The sequence below is a fragment of the Chlorocebus sabaeus genome, chromosome 11 (genome assembly GCF_047675955.1).
Source record: "Chlorocebus sabaeus isolate Y175 chromosome 11, mChlSab1.0.hap1, whole genome shotgun sequence".
In the NCBI taxonomy this organism is placed as follows: Eukaryota; Metazoa; Chordata; class Mammalia; order Primates; family Cercopithecidae; genus Chlorocebus; species Chlorocebus sabaeus.
Genome location: NC_132914.1, coordinates 65241051 through 65259206, shown reverse-complemented (window position 1 = coordinate 65259206; position 18156 = coordinate 65241051). Strand labels below are relative to the sequence as shown.

The 18156-nt window shown below is 38.9% G+C and overlaps 1 long non-coding RNA gene and 1 pseudogene across 1 annotated transcript in view; both read right to left on the bottom strand.

Annotated features, from left to right (window-relative positions):
* Window positions 1–3109: 3109 nt before the first annotated feature.
* On the bottom strand, window positions 3110–7133 carry LOC103239507 (heterogeneous nuclear ribonucleoprotein A1-like; annotated as a pseudogene).
* Window positions 7134–10454: 3321 nt separating this feature from the next.
* The window catches only part of LOC103238671 (uncharacterized), a 45236-nt gene continuing 37534 nt past the window's right edge, over window positions 10455–18156 (bottom strand). Inside the window, exon 4 of the long non-coding RNA XR_012094530.1 lies at window positions 10455–13582. This is a non-coding gene — a long non-coding RNA (uncharacterized lncRNA). The remainder of the gene's footprint in view (window positions 13583–18156) is intronic.

The window sequence follows — 18156 nt, the reverse complement described above, 5'->3', positions numbered from 1 at the left end:
TAGGGAAAAGTGGGCAAGTGTTCATTTTCCTGCTTGTTGCAGAACTTTGTTGCCTAGGGAGCAAAGTACTGCTGTTCAAACTCCAAGTCTTACAAAATTGCTTATTAAAATAATTCCTGACATTTTGGCTTCTACACCTTTTCTCCCTAGGTGTCAGGACTAATCGGTGAAGTAGACTGGAATTAAGCACCCCATCTTTTTCTGTCAGAGTTCTCAGTTGTCACCAATTAAAATCTAGTAGGAGCAGAAAAGGAATTTATTAAACAATGTAAGATTTCCCAGGAGGCTGGAAAGCAGGCTGGGAGGTTTCCCAGCCAGGATCAATTCTCAGAGTCACAGTAAGGAACTGACCAGGTGGGAATAACTCTGCTGACTCCACCAGGGACAGACTCCTGCTGGTGCTGGGTCCTGGTGTCACCTTGGCCACCCTTCCCTCTGGAAATCGAATTCACCAGCTGCCATTCTCACCAGGGTGGGCTCTAGGTGGCACTTGTTTCTTTGCAACACATGCTTGTGATTAGAAAACTTGCTGAGGTACACGCCATTGTCTGGGTCTGTGTCACAGACCAGTGTACTGGCTGCAGAGGAGGTGGGGAATTCTCCAAATATAGGCAGTGTGTTCAACAGTGTTGAGAAGCCCAGACGAGTGATAACATGTTCACTTGAACATCGCTGTCCTCAGGTTCTCTTCCTCTCCTCTATACCTACCCCCAACTACACCCACGCCAAAGCCACAGTACCTTTCCTCCTCATCCACTTAAAGCCAAATATTTCGCTAGAATTGAATTATTTGAGGTCTGTCACCACCAACTCACCAAACATGCCCAGACATGACTGAACCTCAGCACTGGAAACACTTAGGCTCAAGCTGAAAGTTTCTTAAGTGCTACACATTGGAAACAACCAACCATTCCTAAACTTGTCCATGAAACCACAGGACACTAGGAAAGGATAGCTTAGATCCAGTAAAGAACACAAACATGTTTTCACAACAGTGAAAATAGATCTTCGTTTACACCACCACTGATTTGAAAGGCTATACTATTTGTTTTGTTTCTTCTTTCGTTCTTTATTCAATATTCAACTTAACTATTGAATGGATCTAAGCACTGTTAATAAAGTAGTAAACAAAACCCTGCCCATAAAGTGTTAATATTCTAGAGGGAGACGCAGAGTATGAACAAGGACTTAAATGCATACGCAACGGAAGCTCAGACAGTGATAAGTACATTAAGGAAAATAAAGGAGGGTTAAGGAATAGCCGGTGATGGGACCAATGCTCGTTCATATTGGGTGGTCTGGGAAGGTGAGGTTCGAGCAGATCTGAATCATGGAACAGGGTGATATGAAGAGATTTGGGATCAGAGGTGCCTGAGATGAAAACATACCCAGGAGCTAAAGTGAGAGGAAGAAGGTCAGAGTGAGTGGGTGGAAAGAAGCCTGAAGATGAAATGAGACAGATATATAGGGCCAAAATATGGAGGGTCTTGTGGGTCACCATTAGGAGTTTGGCCTTTATTCTAAGCATAATTGAAAGCCATTGGATAGTTCTAAGATGAGCAGTAGTAATAGGATTAGACTTACATTTTTTCGAAGTTCTCACTGGCTGCCCTATAAATAGTAGGTTATGGGGTTTTAAATTGGAGGTGAGGAACCTCTCACTAGACTTTGCTGTGATCCAGGCAGAGAAACATGTCGGGTTGGACGAGGGTGGGAGCAGTGCAGGTGGTGAGATCAGATCAGGTTTGGAAAGTATTTTGCAGCCTGGTCTGTTAGGATTTGCTGATGCTTTGCATGTGAAAATGAGGCAGAAAGAATCCAGTATGAACTTCTGGGAAAGCACTTTGTGACTGATTGTATTCTATGCAAATGGCTACAATATTTCCTGTTTATATAGTTTTCCAGAAACTTGCTACTCCCTCATCAAGAGATGGAGTCTGTGTCCTATCCCCTTGGAACTAAGAGGGCTTTTCTTAGACTTTTAACTATTAAAATATGGCAGAAGTGATACATGTCTTTTCTGAGTCATTAAAACGTGATCCCACTTCTGCCTGATTTCACTGGGACACTCATGCTGTAACCCAGCTACCATGCTATGAGGAAGCCCAGGTCGCATGGAGAGGGCCAAGTGGAAAGGAACCCAGGCCCCCGCCCTCAGTATCAACTGTGATTCCTGCCAACAGCCATGATTTTCTTGCTAGCTTTTAAGTGAGGTTTACTGGACGTATGCTCTCAGATGCATGCCTGGATCCTTGTCATTACTACACTTATTCCAGTCCTTGATTTTTTATCTACAAGACGTTGTGAACTGTTAGAAAACGTCCCCAAAGCAGGCCATAAATGGCCCTGAGCTCAGTCTCCATTTTGTATGATTCAGTGCCCTTCTCCCTGTTTTTCCATCAGACAGGACATCTTTCTGTGAACCTTTCGTCCACTCTGTTCTTATGCCTCTGCTGCCCTCTAGGAGCCATTAGCCACATTGCACCATTTAAATTCTTTATGCGTGGGCAAAAAAAAAAAAGAAAAAAGAAAAAAGTTACCATTGATTGACTGGAAGGAACTATTCTAAACATTTGATATATACTTACTCCTTTATTCTTGACAATCCTATAAGACAGATACTACTATTAGCCTCCTTTTAAAGATAAGACAATAGAGATCTTTTAAAAAATTAAGCAATTTGTCCAAGCAAGGTCCTACAATGAATGACAAAGCTGGAATTTGAACCAAGGCAGTCTTGTTCTAGTGTCTATGTCTGCATTATCCTCCTTCTCCTTTGGTAGGATAAAGTAGATCTATTATGCATGCATATGAGACTTGTTTACATCTATAACTTGTAAAAATAAATTTGCTTTTAAACTGAGGTATTTATCTTTTGCCTTGATGATGGCAGCAGGTGCCTAAATGGCCTCCCCAGGCATGAACAGATCCCCCACCAGGTCTGTTCTCTATGTAGTAACTAGAGAGATCTTTTTAAAAAATTGTGAATCAATAAACTAAAGAATGCTTTCTCTCATCACCTCTTCTCTATACAGAAAAAAAATATAACCAGTCTTACCAAAAAGTTAGATTAGTCACCTAAGCAAACAGGGTTCAAATATTCTAGCACTCTGAAACCACAATCTAAAATGGTCTTCTGATGTGTGGTTATAACACTTAACATGCAGTGTTTGTCTCTTAGTAACTTTACCTTTGTCTGATTCAGCATCACATTATGTACCCTCTAAGGAAGTAAAGCATATCTTCTCTGTTTCATAAGAAGATACCTTCCTGTACAAAATGGTACTGTGGCCTAAAAACCGCCCAATAAATAAATATGGTGCAGGGTTGGAGTTGTTACTTAGAGTAGAATGCAACTCCTAAAATCTAAATATTTTTCAAAACCTGAATGAGATGTGCAGTGAAACCCTGTAAACACAATCTTAAGCAGAAGGCTAATATGTAAACCACATAAAAGCCGTGCAAGTTGAATAGGAGGCAATAAATGAGGGAGGTATGTGCTTGGGCCTCTAGAAAGACATAGGAAGCATATCTGAGAAATCTCTAGGGCTCAGCTTCAAAAACATTATTGTAAAGCATGTGTGCATCTAAGGTAACAGTTCTATAACTGGTAATAAAGATGGGGAGGAGAGAAACTGCCAATCCCAAACTGATGGTCAATATTTCTGGATTCCAACATTCCCAGTTCCTTTATTTATCTCTGGACTGTCCAATTTTCTATGGCTCATCAAATAAAAATTAATATGCCCATATTTACAAAAAGCGACCTTCATGCCCTCTTCCAGGAGGAACTAGAGAACCTGGGACTTCCCAGTCACGATTTCCAACCTTGCTCTTCTGGGTTTTCCATTTCATGTTGAGCACTCAGAGACTTTAGTAGGTTTAAGCTTTCTTGCCTGGTGGGTGGGAGTAGGGACGGGGGTGGAAATGCGGTGACTGTTTATTGAGTGTTTGCTTTAAGGCAGTGGTAGCGGGTCGGGGGTTCTTTCCTGGTTATCAGAGCTGTGCACCTGCTCACTTGCCAGATGAGATGCAAAAAAGAATCCAAAGAAGCAGCAAGAAAGCCAATACATTTTCTTAGATCAAAATGACATATCCCAAAGCTCCTCTCTTTCCAATTATTTTTGATGAGAGCAAAATTATTATACTCAACTCCAGTGTGAATCTACATCACAGGGGGAGATGATTTTAGGTGAAAATTCCCTTATGGTTAAATAGATGTTTGTGTGTTCATTTTTGTTGTTTTAAGAAGCTTCCAGGATAATTCTGATGCAAACAGGCCTGAAGCAAGAAAGACTGACATACAGGTTTATTGGATAAATTGAAGTTTATTAAATACGATTACCATTATTTTCTGTATTAATCTTATAATATTGATCACTTGTCTTCCTTTCAAGTTTTAAATTTTTTTTTTTGAAAAAACATAGGCTTGAAACCTGCGGGAAAACATATTATTGTGACATATCACATATCACAACATATCACATTGGCCCTGAGGATTGAACTATTTCCAGAGCCATCTGGTCTGACAGACATAAGTGATTGATTCTTGCTTGGTCTGTAATACACCCCAAATGCATTCACCTGCTATGCCATTGCCCCCTCTTCATTTTCTACTCTAAGCTTTAAAAACCTGGAGTTATACATCTCATGGCTCTTAGACTAATGCATAGCTTGTTCCTGACTGCCTTCCAGGCCTGGAAGAAAAAAGTAATATCTTTGTGACAGCATAATTACTTCCACCTCTGACAGCTCTTCTCCATTGTGACATCTGCAAAGAAATCATTTGGAAGGGGAAAACACACGTGTTCTGGGATTAAAGACATAACAGGCATGTACCGAATGTGTCAAAAAATTTGAGATGTTGAGGGAGCGGAAGACAAGCCCTCTACCTTGTAAATGTAGTACCATGAGGAATTTTCTAAAGAAGTCTTATGAAGACTTTTTAGTGTTTTACTACATTTATGAATCTCCAGCCCATCAGTGGAAAATATGATGCTCTGAGAGTTAGCCATGACGCTGGGCTAGAATGGGGTGCTAGTTTACTTTGAAAGATAGTTCTTCTCTTTGACGTATAATGTCCCGTTTCTCCCAGCTACTACATTTCACTTCATTTCTCTGGACCACAGGGTTCTAAGACACTTAGTCTAATTTAGAGACAGTCTTTTGTTAAGAGGCCACTGAGGCATATAAAGTTCGGCCAGTAGGACTCAATCGGGTAGCTTTATAGAGAGAAGTCCAGATTGAGTTATCAAGGTTAATAGGTGGGTCTTTTCATTAATGTCAGCCAACCAATGTACTACAACAAACACATTGTATTGTTTTTTAAAGGACACATCTATTTAGCATCATGATCAGACTATTACATTTAGCAATCAACAGCATGGGTGCAAAAAGTAATTGACATTAAAACCTTTTATAGACAAGCTTTACACTTTCTACAGAACAGAAATTAAAATAAACTGTTGTACAATTGGTCACAACTACAGTCCTTGAGATTTTTGCCCATACACATGAATATTGTCAAAAACATGTCTTCTTTGTAGCAGCTAGGTCCTGCTACTACTGTGCTTGACTGAATTCAAAAATCTGTTGTAACCTGTAGTTTCCTTGTCACGTTTCCAGCTGTCCTCTCCTGCTAAGTTTTGTCTCGTGGCAGTAATTAAAATCTTCTGGCCGGGCACAGTGGCTCATGCCTGTAATCCCAGCACTTTGGGAGGCCAAGGTGGGCGGATCACGAGGTCAGGAGTTTGAGATCAGTCTGGCCAACAGAGTGAAACCTATCTCTACTAAAAATACAAAAAATTAGCTGGGTGTGGTGGTGGGCACCTGTAATCCCAGCTACTTAGGAGGCTGAGGCATGAAAATTGTGTGAACCCAGGAGGCAGAGGTTGCAGTGAGCCAAGATCACACCACCGCACTCCAGCCTGGAGGCAACAGTGCAAGAATCCATCTCAAAACAACAACAATGACAAAACAAAAACAGAAACAAAGACAAAACAAAACAGTAGCAATGGCCGTAGCTACTGTTGCTACTAGAACCACCATAGCCACCTTGGTTTCGTGGTTTGGCAAAATATTGGCCTCCACCACGATAGGGGTCAGAGTTTCTGCCTTCAAAGTTTCCTGCCTTCATGGGTTCAAAATCTGAAGACTGACTGTTGTACTTGCCAAAATCATTGTATCTTCTACTACTTCTGCAATTGTTTCTACTACCACTGCCAAAGCCGCCTCTGTCTCCGTTGTTATAGCTGTCACAGAAGCCACTGCCCTGGTTTCTACAACCTTCTCCACCACTTCCATAGCCTCTGCTTTCTTCAGAGTAACCGGGGCCACCTCCTCCATAACCACCATCATTACCAAATCCATTAGAGTCATCCTCACTGCCACCATATCCACTACTATCACAGCTGCCGCCAAAGCCACCATGACCCCTGAAGTTTCCTCCATGACCAAAGTTGTCTATCCCATCAAAACTGCCTCCATGACTGCCACCAAAGTTTCCAGAACCATTTTGGCCTCTTTGGCTGGATGAAGCACTAGCCACCTCTGGCTTCGACAGGGCTTTTCTAACTTCACAGTTGTGGCCATTCCCAATGTGGTATTTCTAAATGACAATCTTATCCATGGAGTCATGATCATCAAAGGTGACAAAAGCAAAGCCCTTTTACTTGCCACTGCCTTGGTCAGTCATAGTTTCAATCACTTCAATTTTCCCATGCTGTTCAAAATAATCTCTTAGGTGGTGTTCTTCAGTGTCTTCTTTAATGCCACCAACAAATATCTTCTTCACAGCTAAGTGGGCACTTGGTCTCTGAGAATCTTCTCCTGAGACAACTCTTTGATTGTACAATTCTTCCATCCCCATGTTTGGCCTTGTATGCATGGCAGCATCTGCCTCCTCCACAGTGGCATTTGTGACAACCCCAAAGGCCCTGGAGCGCTTGGTGTTTGGATCTCACTTCCACACAGTTCGTGAGTGTTCCCCATTGCTCAAAATGGCTCCTCAGGCTCTCAGCAGTCGTTTCAAAGCTCAACCCTCCAATGAGGAGCTTCCACAGCCATTCAGGCTGTTTAGGAGACTCCGGCTTAGACACGACAGCAGTGGGAAGAGAAACTTTGACAATGCTTCCTCAACAGCATCCCCTAGCAGAAAGGAGAAAGCTAACAAATGTATCTCAACACGCCATATTCTAAACTTTGAAAATCGACTCTGTGTTCAATTAAGTTTTCTTCCATCTGGTCAGTAGGTTCCCATGCAGCACATGCTTGCCATGTTTGTTAGTCACTTGAAAGCTTACCTCAAGCCTGGATAATTGATCCAGAAAGTCCCAACTCATTCAGATGTCCAGGCTTGTGTACTTATGAATCTACTACTGGTCCTGAACCACCCCATCGGAAGGTGAGGTAGAGGAATGCTATCAGCTGCAGTCAGAAGGCTCACTACAGGGATGAATCCTAGCTCCGGGGAAACAGACACATAATGAAGACTCCAAACTGAGAGAAACTGCACTGCGATCTGGACCCTGGACTCCTTAGGTGTATGTTAATTTGAAAACATATTTAACGTATTCCACCTGCCAGGCATCGGGAATGACTAAGATTAATTTTCAGAGATTTAGAACAGTGACCATATAACATGGATTGAAAAAAGATACAGTTTCTGTCCTCTCACCTCTGCCTTCCCTCTGAAGGGATCGGTTTGTGGGAAGTTAGAGCCTAGGGCCCTGGAGTTGGGTCCCCAAGTACCTTCCTACTAAAGGCAGCCTTGATCAGCTTCTCCTTAGGAACTACTGAAGCAGTTCAGTGTCTATCTGAACTATCTTCCTGGGACCTACCTTTTTGCTGAATCTAGCTCAGTGTACCTATCTTAATAATTCATAAAATGGGATTAATAATCCCTACCTTGAAGAGTCATTGTGAAGATTAGAAATCATTAGGTGTGATAAATCGAAGTATGGTCAGGAACTCAAATTTTCTTCATTTTATGTTGGGTTCTCCAGAAGCAGAGCCTGAGTCAGAAACTGAGGACAAGGGATTTATGGAGGATGTGTTCTTCAGGCCAAACCTATAACAGAAAAAGAGAAGTGACATAGGAAAGGGCAAATTACCAATCAAGGATATCATCTAATGAAGTCTAGCCTTGGCCTGATCAACAGGGGACTCTGGAACATAAATAGTATAGCAGAGTTATCATGATTTGAAGCAGACTGGACTTCTGCATTCATAAGTCAGCCATTCACTGTTGGGAAGTGGTGGGGCAGGTGGTGGTTGTGCTGGTGGGAGGGTAATCTCCTTGGCATATCTGGGTGAGGAGGCTTCTGTCAGCCAAGGTTCATTTTCACATACTTTTAACTTCTAAACTTCACTTAAAAACTTTCATCCCTTAAGACTGTGTGCCTGAGGACTTTGTTCTCTCCTTAGGACTTCCTACTTTGGCATGTGGTTAGAAGGCATCTTTGAGCTCACTTTAGAGGATTGAGCATGTATGAAACAGAAGCAGTGTGCTTCAAGATTCTGGCACAGTATTTGGCATATAGCAGGAACTCTATAGATGCTAGCTCTTTTTTAAAAAAAATCTCCTGCCCCTAAAACTGTCCTTCATTTTGGAGAATTCCTGGCAATGCATTGTCCTTCCAAGTCAGGCCGGAGGTGGACAAAATAGAAGAGAATGTAATCAAAGCACCTAACACATGGTACACGTACATAATAAATAAGTTTTGGTTACATTTCTTCCTTCCCTTTCATTAGCTTTGTCCCAGGATCATTTGAGTTTTCTTATGGTGCAGAAGAATTTATTTTATCCAGTTAATTATTAGGGACATTAATATTCACAATAATCACCATAAATATTATGTTTCAAATGGATTTGGAGTCATAATCATTTTGGGGGGAATACAGTTGCAGAAAATAGCCTAATTTTATCTTGTAAAAATCTTTTTTTTTTTAATCTCTGGTTCTTTTAAAGCACATGTAATAGGCACTATCACCCAATTTAGTACTTATAAATCTGCACTTTTCCCTACTTTTTTTTTGAAAGAGCATAAGGGTAAGGAGTTTCTATTGTACCCCTCCACCATTCCTATGCCTCCTGATCCTGATCTTTGCTCGCTGTCAGGAGCAAAGAAAGTGCCAAGTTAATGCTTGTTATCCTGATCAAGCACAGTAGTGAGCAAGTTATGACATCCATGAATCAACTAAGAATAACCCCTTAATAAATAAATGAGAAATTCCTTCCAGAATTTTGTGCCACAAATATAATAGCAACAACTAGTAATATTTTAAATGCTCAGATTTTCTTATTTCAGCAACTGTACTTTTATGAATGCATCCTTAAAAAACTGGAACCACTTCAGATGTCCATCAAAAAATAGTTAAATAAATTCTTGCATTCAAAATTTATTGTTATATACAAATTCCATTAAACAAGGAGTTAGATGTATATAGACTTACTTAAAAAGCCAATATACAAGAAAAAACAAATTATAACACACACACACATATACACATGCCCAATTGAAACTTTTTATTTAGTTGTGATGTAGAAATTAAATTTTACTTTCCTCATCAAATAGGTGCAATAAAAAATGATAAAGGGGATATCACCACCGATCCCACAGAAATACAAACTACCATCAGATAATACTATAAACACCTCTATGCAAATAAACTAGAAAATCTAGAAGAAATGGATAAATTCCTGGACACATACAGCCTCCCAAGACTAAACCAGGAAGAAGTTGAATCCCTGAATAGACCAATAACAGGTTCTGAAACAGAGGCAATAATTAATAGCCTACCAACCAAAAAAAGTCTAGGACCAAATGGACTCAGCCAAATTCTACCTGAGGTACAAAGAGGAACTGGTTCCATTCCTTCTGAAACTATTTCAATCAATAGAAAAAGAGGGAATCCTCCCTAATTAATTTTATGAGGCCAACATCATCCTGATACCAAAGCCTAGCAGAGACACAACAAAAAAAGAGAATTTTAGACCAAGAACCCTGATGACCATCGATGCAAAAATCCTCGATAAAATACTGGCAAACCAAATCCAGCAGCACATCAAAAAGCTTATCCACCACCATCAAGTTGGCTTCATCCCTCAGATGCAAGCCTGGTTCAACATATGCAAATCAATAAATGTAAACCATCACATAAACAGAACCAAAGACAAAAACCACATGATTATCTCAATAGATGCAGAAAAGGCCTTCGACAAAATTCAACAGCCCTTCATGCTAAAAACTCTCAATAAACTAGGTATTGATGGGACGTATCTCAAAATAATAAGAGCTATTTATGACAAACCCACAGCCAATATCATATTGAATGGGCAAAAACTGGAAGCATTCCCTTTGAAAACTGGCACAAGGCAAGGATGCCCTCTCTCACCACTTCTATTCAACATAGTGTTGGAAGTTCTGGCTAGGGCAATCAGGCAAGAGAAAGAAATAAAGGGTATTCAGTTAGGAAAAGAGGAAGTCAAATTGTCCCTGTTTGCAGATGACATGATTGTATATTTAGAAAACCCCATCGTCTCAGCCCAAAATCTCCTTAAGTTGATAAGCAACTTCAGCAAAGTCTCAGGATACAAAATCAATGTGCAAAAGTCACAAGCATTCATATACACCAATAACAGACAAACAGAGAGCCAAATCATGAGTGAACTCCCATTCACAATTGCTTTGAAGAGAATAAAATACCTAGGAATCCAAATTACAAGGGATGTGAAGGACCTCTTCAAGGAGAACTACAAACCACTGCTCAGAGAAATAAAAGAGGACACAAAGAAATGGAAAAACTTTCGATGCTCATGGATAGGAAGAATCAATATTGTGAAAATGGCATACTGCCCAAAGTAATTTATAGATTCAATGCCATCCCCATCAAGCTACCAATGACCTTCTTTACAGAACTGGAAAAAGCTACTTTAAAGTTCATATGGAACCAAAAAAGAGCCAGCATTGCCAAGACAATCCTAAGCAAAAAGAACAAAGCTGGAGGCATCACACTACCTGACTTCAAACTATACTACAAGGCTACAGTAACCAAAACAGCATGGTACTGGTACCGAATCAGAGATATAGAACAATGGAATAGAATAGAGCCCTCGGAAATAATACCACATATCTACAACCATCTGATCTTTGACAAACCTGACAAAAACAAGAAATGGGGAAAGGATTCCCTATTCAATAAATGGTGCTGGGGAAACTGGCTAGCCATATGTAGAAAGCTGAAACTGGATCCCTTCCTTACACCTTATACAAAAATCAATTCAAGATGGATTAAAGACTCCAACAGGTGCTGGAGAGGATGTGGAGAAATAGGAATGCTTTTACACTGTTGGTGGGACTGTAAACTAGTTCCACCATTGTGGAAGACAGTGTGGCAGTTCCTTAAAGATCTAGAACTAGAAATGCCATTTGACCCAGCCATCCAATTACTGGGCATATACCCAAAGGATTATAAATCATGCTGCTATAAAGACACATGCACACGTATGTTTATTGTGGCACTATTCACAATAGCAAAGACTTGGAACTAACTCAAATATCCATCAATAATAGACTGGATTAAGAAAATATGGCACATATACCCCATGGAATACTATGCAGCCATAAAAAAGGATGAGTTCTTGTCCTTTATAGGGACATGGATGAAGCTGGAAACCATCATTCTGAGCAAACTATCACTAGGACAGAAAACCAAACACCGCATTTTCTCACTCAGGTGTAAATTGAACAATAACACATGGACACAGGGTGGGGAACATCATGCACCAGGGCGTGTTGTGGGGTGGGAGGGGGGGGGGAGGGATAGCATTAGGAGATATACCTAGTGTAAATGAGGAGTTAATGGGTGCAGCACACCAACATGGCACATGTGTACATATGTAACAAACCTGCATGCTGTGCACATGTACCCTAGAACTTAAAGTAAAATTTAAAAAAATTGCTTTCTTCTAGATGGATCAACAATCTTAACATCATTTATGAAATAGTCTGAATTTACTCCACTAAATTGAACATGTTAATTTTGCTATATATCCAGTCGCCATAGATAAATGAATCTTTTTCTGAATGCTATTGATTTGACTCTTCTTTTAGTGACATCAAAATTATCTAAACATGGTACCTTTACAGTTTTAAGAGCTTCATAGCAAGTACCCAACTCTACCTTGCTCAATTTTATTTTTTGTAAAAGTTTCCAGGCAATCTCCCATACCAATTTTTACATTAATGTTACAACTTCAGTTTGTTTGAAAAAACCAAAAACATTTGTATCAGATTTAAATTGAATTAAATATTGATTAATTTGGGGGAGGAGTGACCATTTTATAAAAATATCTTTCTACTTACTTTCTCTCAGTATAATCTTCTTCTTATAGGTTTTCAATATTCCCACTCCTATTTTGGGGGGAATGTGCTATTTCTGTATTCGTTTTCTAACTGGTTATTGCTAGTATAGAGGAAAACCATCAATTTTTATTTGTTTTGTATGAAGCCACTTAATGAACTCTTATTTGTTCTGATTATTTTCTTGTTTAGTGTTTTATTTAGTCTTCATCAGGTTTGGGGGAAAATGTTGTGGTTTCTTTTAACTCTGAGTTAGACACAGGAAGGATATAGTAAATGACAAATCCTCTTACAACCAAGTTCAAATTAGTTTCATTCTTATTTTCTATTTTTGTGATTCTGTAAGCACCTTTCCAACCTCTCACTGGACAAAGGAAAGCAGTATCTAAGCACATGTGTGGCCAGGTCCTCCTGCTTTCACTCTGTCCAGGACAGCATGCCAACACAACTCCTGAGCTGGAAATTCCCACGATCAGTAGAGGGGAAAAACAGCAGCTTGTATGTAAGAACCCACAGGCCCGTGAGTCGTCTTTGTATCCTATCAGGTAGATAGGAGCTGGCTCAGGTAGGTTAGTTTCAATTTTACAGGACTGATTTGAGCAGTCAGAATACACCTAGGGGCCAACCTTCCCACTTTCATACCCCTGACTGGTTATCATCAGGATTACAGTGACTTGATCTTGATGGTCATACATCCCACAAAACATCTTCACAAGATAGTGCTCTCTAAATAAATAGTTCTTGCAAAAGTAGAGATGCAAATTCATACAGCATTGCTGACTCAAGAGTTTAGCACAATAATTTCAAAAGAGGAACCTTGATTTTATTTCTTAGGTATTTTACACAAGCTGAGAGGACAGAGGGAAAGTCATTAATGGTTTTTAGCCCAGGGAATAAGCTGGCATGTGGAGCTTTCTGTCACCTTTCATGACACTTCTCTTCCCAACCTCTCTGCTGAACTTTTTGGCCCTTTGTCCCATCAACACATCACACCTACCATTTATCATTCTATCCACCCCTTCATATAGATATCAGTGAGCTGTCAAGAATCACCCCCATAACATGCCCCCACTACTGCTACCACCAACAACAAATTGTGTAGAGGTGGAGGTGTTTCATAAGTACAGATGTTCCTCAATCTACAATGGGGTTATGTCCCATTAAACTCACGGCAAAGCTGAAAAATCACAAGTCAAACCATTGTACGTCAGGGACTTTCTCTGCAAAGACAAGAAAAATAGATGATAACATTTTCTGAAGCACTTATCACACACACGATTCACCTCTAGGCTTTTAGTAATTTAGCAACGCTGGTTTTTTTGTTTGTTTGTTTGTTTGTTTGTTTGTTTTTTATCTTGCTGCCTAGAATTCTGTGGAGTAAATGTCTGCTGAATATGCAGGTTTCAATCATTAGTTGTTCTTTTCTATAAAAAAGTCTGCCTTTGACTCGTGATGACTGAATAACACCTATTTTGTTATTAAGCATTTTGAGCTGATTGACAACAGATATTTCTCTGTTCTGCTGCCTCAGCAGATCCTGATAAGTGAAATAACCCTTCTTCACTGAAAAATCTTATTGTTTTTGAGCAGATTCTTTAACAATAGTCAGTGGAAGTTCTGATGCCAGTTGGCCCAGTGTGTAGGATTACAAATTCACTCCAATTCGAGAAGATATTTTTCTTAATTACTATACATATATTTTGTCACTTTTAATTTTTTTCAATTATAAAAGTAAAAAAAAACCATTAAAGACATTTAAAAAAATAAAATCAAGAAGATAAAAGTAATGACCAGCCAATTATCCAACACAAACTCTACACTGTACTGTCTTTGCATTTACATTGAATATTATCAATGAGAAAAATACTACTTATGCCAGTAAAACAATTATATCTTAATGTTGTTTTATTTTGAATTTCCATCACAACTGAGAATGAATATAGGTTTTTTATGTTTGTTGATTAGTTATATAATAAAAAACCATAATTATTTTTAATTTCCCTTTGTAGTTAGTTAATTTTGTATTTATTTGTATTTTCCCCTGTTTTTCTTATGTTTTTTTGTCAGTTAATACAAGTTCATAATACAATAGTTATTAATGTTTTTAGTATTTTCTGTAGCCATTTCCAAATTTGATACTTGTCTTATGGTTTTTAGAGTTTAGATATTAAAGTTTTAAATTTGTATATGGCTCAATCTTTATTTTTCTCTCTTAAGTCTTTTATCATTTCTAGGCTAAGTCCTTTTGAATCTAGACATTTGATAAATATTTATTTCACTTTTTTTACTAGTTTCTGTTGTTTCATTTTTAATGTTTACTTCTTTATCTAAAATATATTTTGACCTATGAAATGAGATGAGACTCTAAATTAATTTTTCTTTGCAAATTGCTAACTGATCCCTCATAGAACACTTACTGACTAAACCTTCAGGTTTCTGATTGACCAGTGGTATCTCCTTTATGAAACTATAGTGCTATATGTAATACATTCTACTTCTGGGCTGCAGGTTTTATTTTTAGCCTAGTAACAAATCGTTTTTATTTCAGAGTCTATGTAACATGTTGCAATATGTTATATCTGTTAGTACTAATTCGATTTTAGTATTTGCACTAGTTTTCATAATTTTCTCATCTCTATTATTTTCCAAGTTTATTTTATAACAATTTTGCCGTGTGTGTGTGTGTGTGTGTGTGTGTGTGTGTGTGTGTCTGAAATTTTGGCAGGAATTAAGTTGAATATATGAATTTATTTCAGAAGAACTGTTATATTTAAGACCGTCAAAGGAGAAAATCTTTAATCTTCTAGGCTCTACTAACAGTCATGATGTATGATAGTCCTTTCTCAAAGAATACTAAGGGGTTTAGAAATAGGAAAATGCAAGCAGGTTGATAAAATAGTAAATAATTGGTTAGCACAGCCACATGGACATGTTGGCCAAGATCCATAGAAAGATCCTATTTTTAATCATTATTATCACCATCAGTTTCATGAACATAAACTGATCCCATCATTTTCACCCACAAAGAACAGGTCAAAATTAAGCACTCGCGAGGTGCTTGATATTGAGACTATCAAAAGCAGACTTCCTCAGTATGGCCTATGATATGGTTTGGCTGTGTCCCCACCCAAATCTAAACTTGAATCATATCTCCCAGAATTCTCATGTGTTGTGGACCCAGCGGGAAGTAATTAAATCATGGGAGCTGGTCTTTCTTGTGCTATTCTCGTCAGAGTGAATACGTCTCATGAGATCTGATGAGTTTATCAGGGGTTTCTGCTTTTGCTGCTTCCTCATCTTCTCTTGCTGCCACCATGTAAGAAGTGCCTTTCACTTCCCGCCATGATTCTGAAGCCTTCCCAGCCATGTGGAACTGTAAGTCCAATTAAACCTCCTTTTCTTCCCAGTCTCTGGTATGTCTTTATCAGCAGCATGAAAACGGACTAATACAGCATATAAGTCTTAGCATTATTATATACTTCCAGGTTTTATTCTTTCTGCCTAAAATGTTACTCTTTCTGCTTCTCCCCATCATAAATTTATTTTAGTCCATCAAGATCCAGATCATATATAATTTTCTCTGTTGGTCTCTAATGACCCTGGCAGTTAGTGACCTCCTTCTCTTTAACTCCTAGTGCTTTATTTGTACTTCTCTGATCAGCTTGCCTTTTTGAATTGTAACTACTTGCATGTACTTCTATCCCTCACTAAATCAAAGTCCTTGAGCACAGGGACTTCAGTTTTTCATTGTTATAAATATCTGAATGCTGAGTATCAAGGATAGACTTGAATACATGTTTACCAAATGAATATACAGAGAATAGAAGAAAACAATTCTAGTTCACAGACATTTCTGTAGGAAAAACATTGATACAAAAATTCCTAGGAAATGTTTTGTACATTTCAAACATTCCGAAGCCATTTAATAGAACTTTTTGAAACCTCAAAACTCTAAAAGCTAGTCGTGTGTGTGTGTGCTGTAGGCAGTAATTTCCTCCTGAGATTTCAAGATGACGTGTATGAGGTAGTTGATCTATCACTATTGCTTCAGTACAGATGAACATACATAGTTTTCTGAATAATTCTCAGCTGTAGAAACATCACGCTAAAAGCACTCAGCCGTGGATAGGTAACTTGGTGAGATGGATGGAAATGCTGCTGCCAAGCTGGACTTTCCCAGGTGGAAGGCCTGTGTGCTAAATGGAAACCGCACACTCGACCTGTGAAAAACATTTTCATGTCAGCAGAATTGACTTGAAGTGTGGATGAGGTCGACAATTCTTTACATGGTGTTCACTTCCTCCAAAATAATCTTCCCTGCCCGCCTTCAAAGGCACCTAATACTCTCACTATCATACTGCACTTTCAAGTGTGGCAAAACAAATTAAATTGCTATGAGCTACAACACTCACTTAGGCATGGGTTGGACTTTGTACGTTTTTTGAACCACTCAGTGCAAATGGCCACCCCGCCCCCCAAGCACATCATCAATCCCTTATGAAAGAGAATTCTCGTGTGCACTCCATATCCACAGCCTTGCCTGTGATCACAGTCTTTGATTCTCAGCTCCCTTGACCTTGTGTGCTTTGGCTTGCTTTTTTTTTTTTTTTTTTTTTTTTGGTCAGTTTTTATGGTTCTCCACTTCCTGGAAGCTTATAAAAGTTGTCTCTGGCCATTTTAGACAAACATCATTTCCAATAGTTTTAGGCTCTGGGTACCTATTGCTTTGTAGCTCCCAGGAATTTGTAGAGCTTCTTCTGGCTTGCTCTGGCATGAGTAGGAATTAGATCCTGCATAGGATCTCTAATAACATCAGTCAGGAGAACAATGACTGCAGGGGGCTGGTTCAAGGGAGACCAGCTCCTTGGAAAAAGGTTAAATATTGTGTATTTCTGGCATCACAATCAAGTTGGGACCAAGTACCTCGCATAAAGGAATGTTGTATTATTTTAGGCTCTTACCATTCAGCATAACATTTTATTTCTGACAATAAAACTGAGGGATGTGTAATAAAAGGGTTGGGTAAAATTCCACTGGGCTTCAGTGATCATCCTATAACCAAGCAGAGTTCCCCACATTCTTCTGAGAGTCCTCTCTAGCAAAATGTATTTTATCAAAAGACTGTTATCTGTAAAAAAGTAAGTATACATAAAGCAGCTTGTCAGAAATGGTACACTAAACTATGACAAAGAATGATGAAGTTATTGCAATATTTGAGTAACTATTGGTATGTGAATTGTTTATTAATTTACTGAATACTTTGACTTACATATTATTATTTGGTCTTCCTGATTCCAGTCTCACTTCACTAAAATATATTGTCAATAAAATAGATTGCTAAAATGCAGTAAAATGATGATATCACTCCTCTACTCAAAACTCTTTAATGGTTTTCCTATATTTCACTCAGATTAAAAATCAAGTCCTTGCAATGAGGCTGACAATTCTCTCTGTGGTATTTACCAGTCCCCCCCGCCCCTCAATTTTCCCTGTTCTCCTGTAGACAGGCCTAAAATTCACACTACTAGTATTAATTGTTTGAGTTCAGGGTCATGATGATCTGGAACAAATCCTCTGGCCCACATGATCTAGTTCTCATTAGTTCTCAAATCTCATCTCACTTCCCTGGCTCATTCCAGCCTAGCCACAGTGTCCCCTGTTTATCCTCCAACTCTGCACTCTTGGGATAAACTCTACTTGGTCTTCTTTTAGATATTTCACATTCAACTTGTTAAAATTTGCTAAGAATTTTTCATCTGCGCTCACAGGGGAAATTGGTCCATGGTTTTCATTA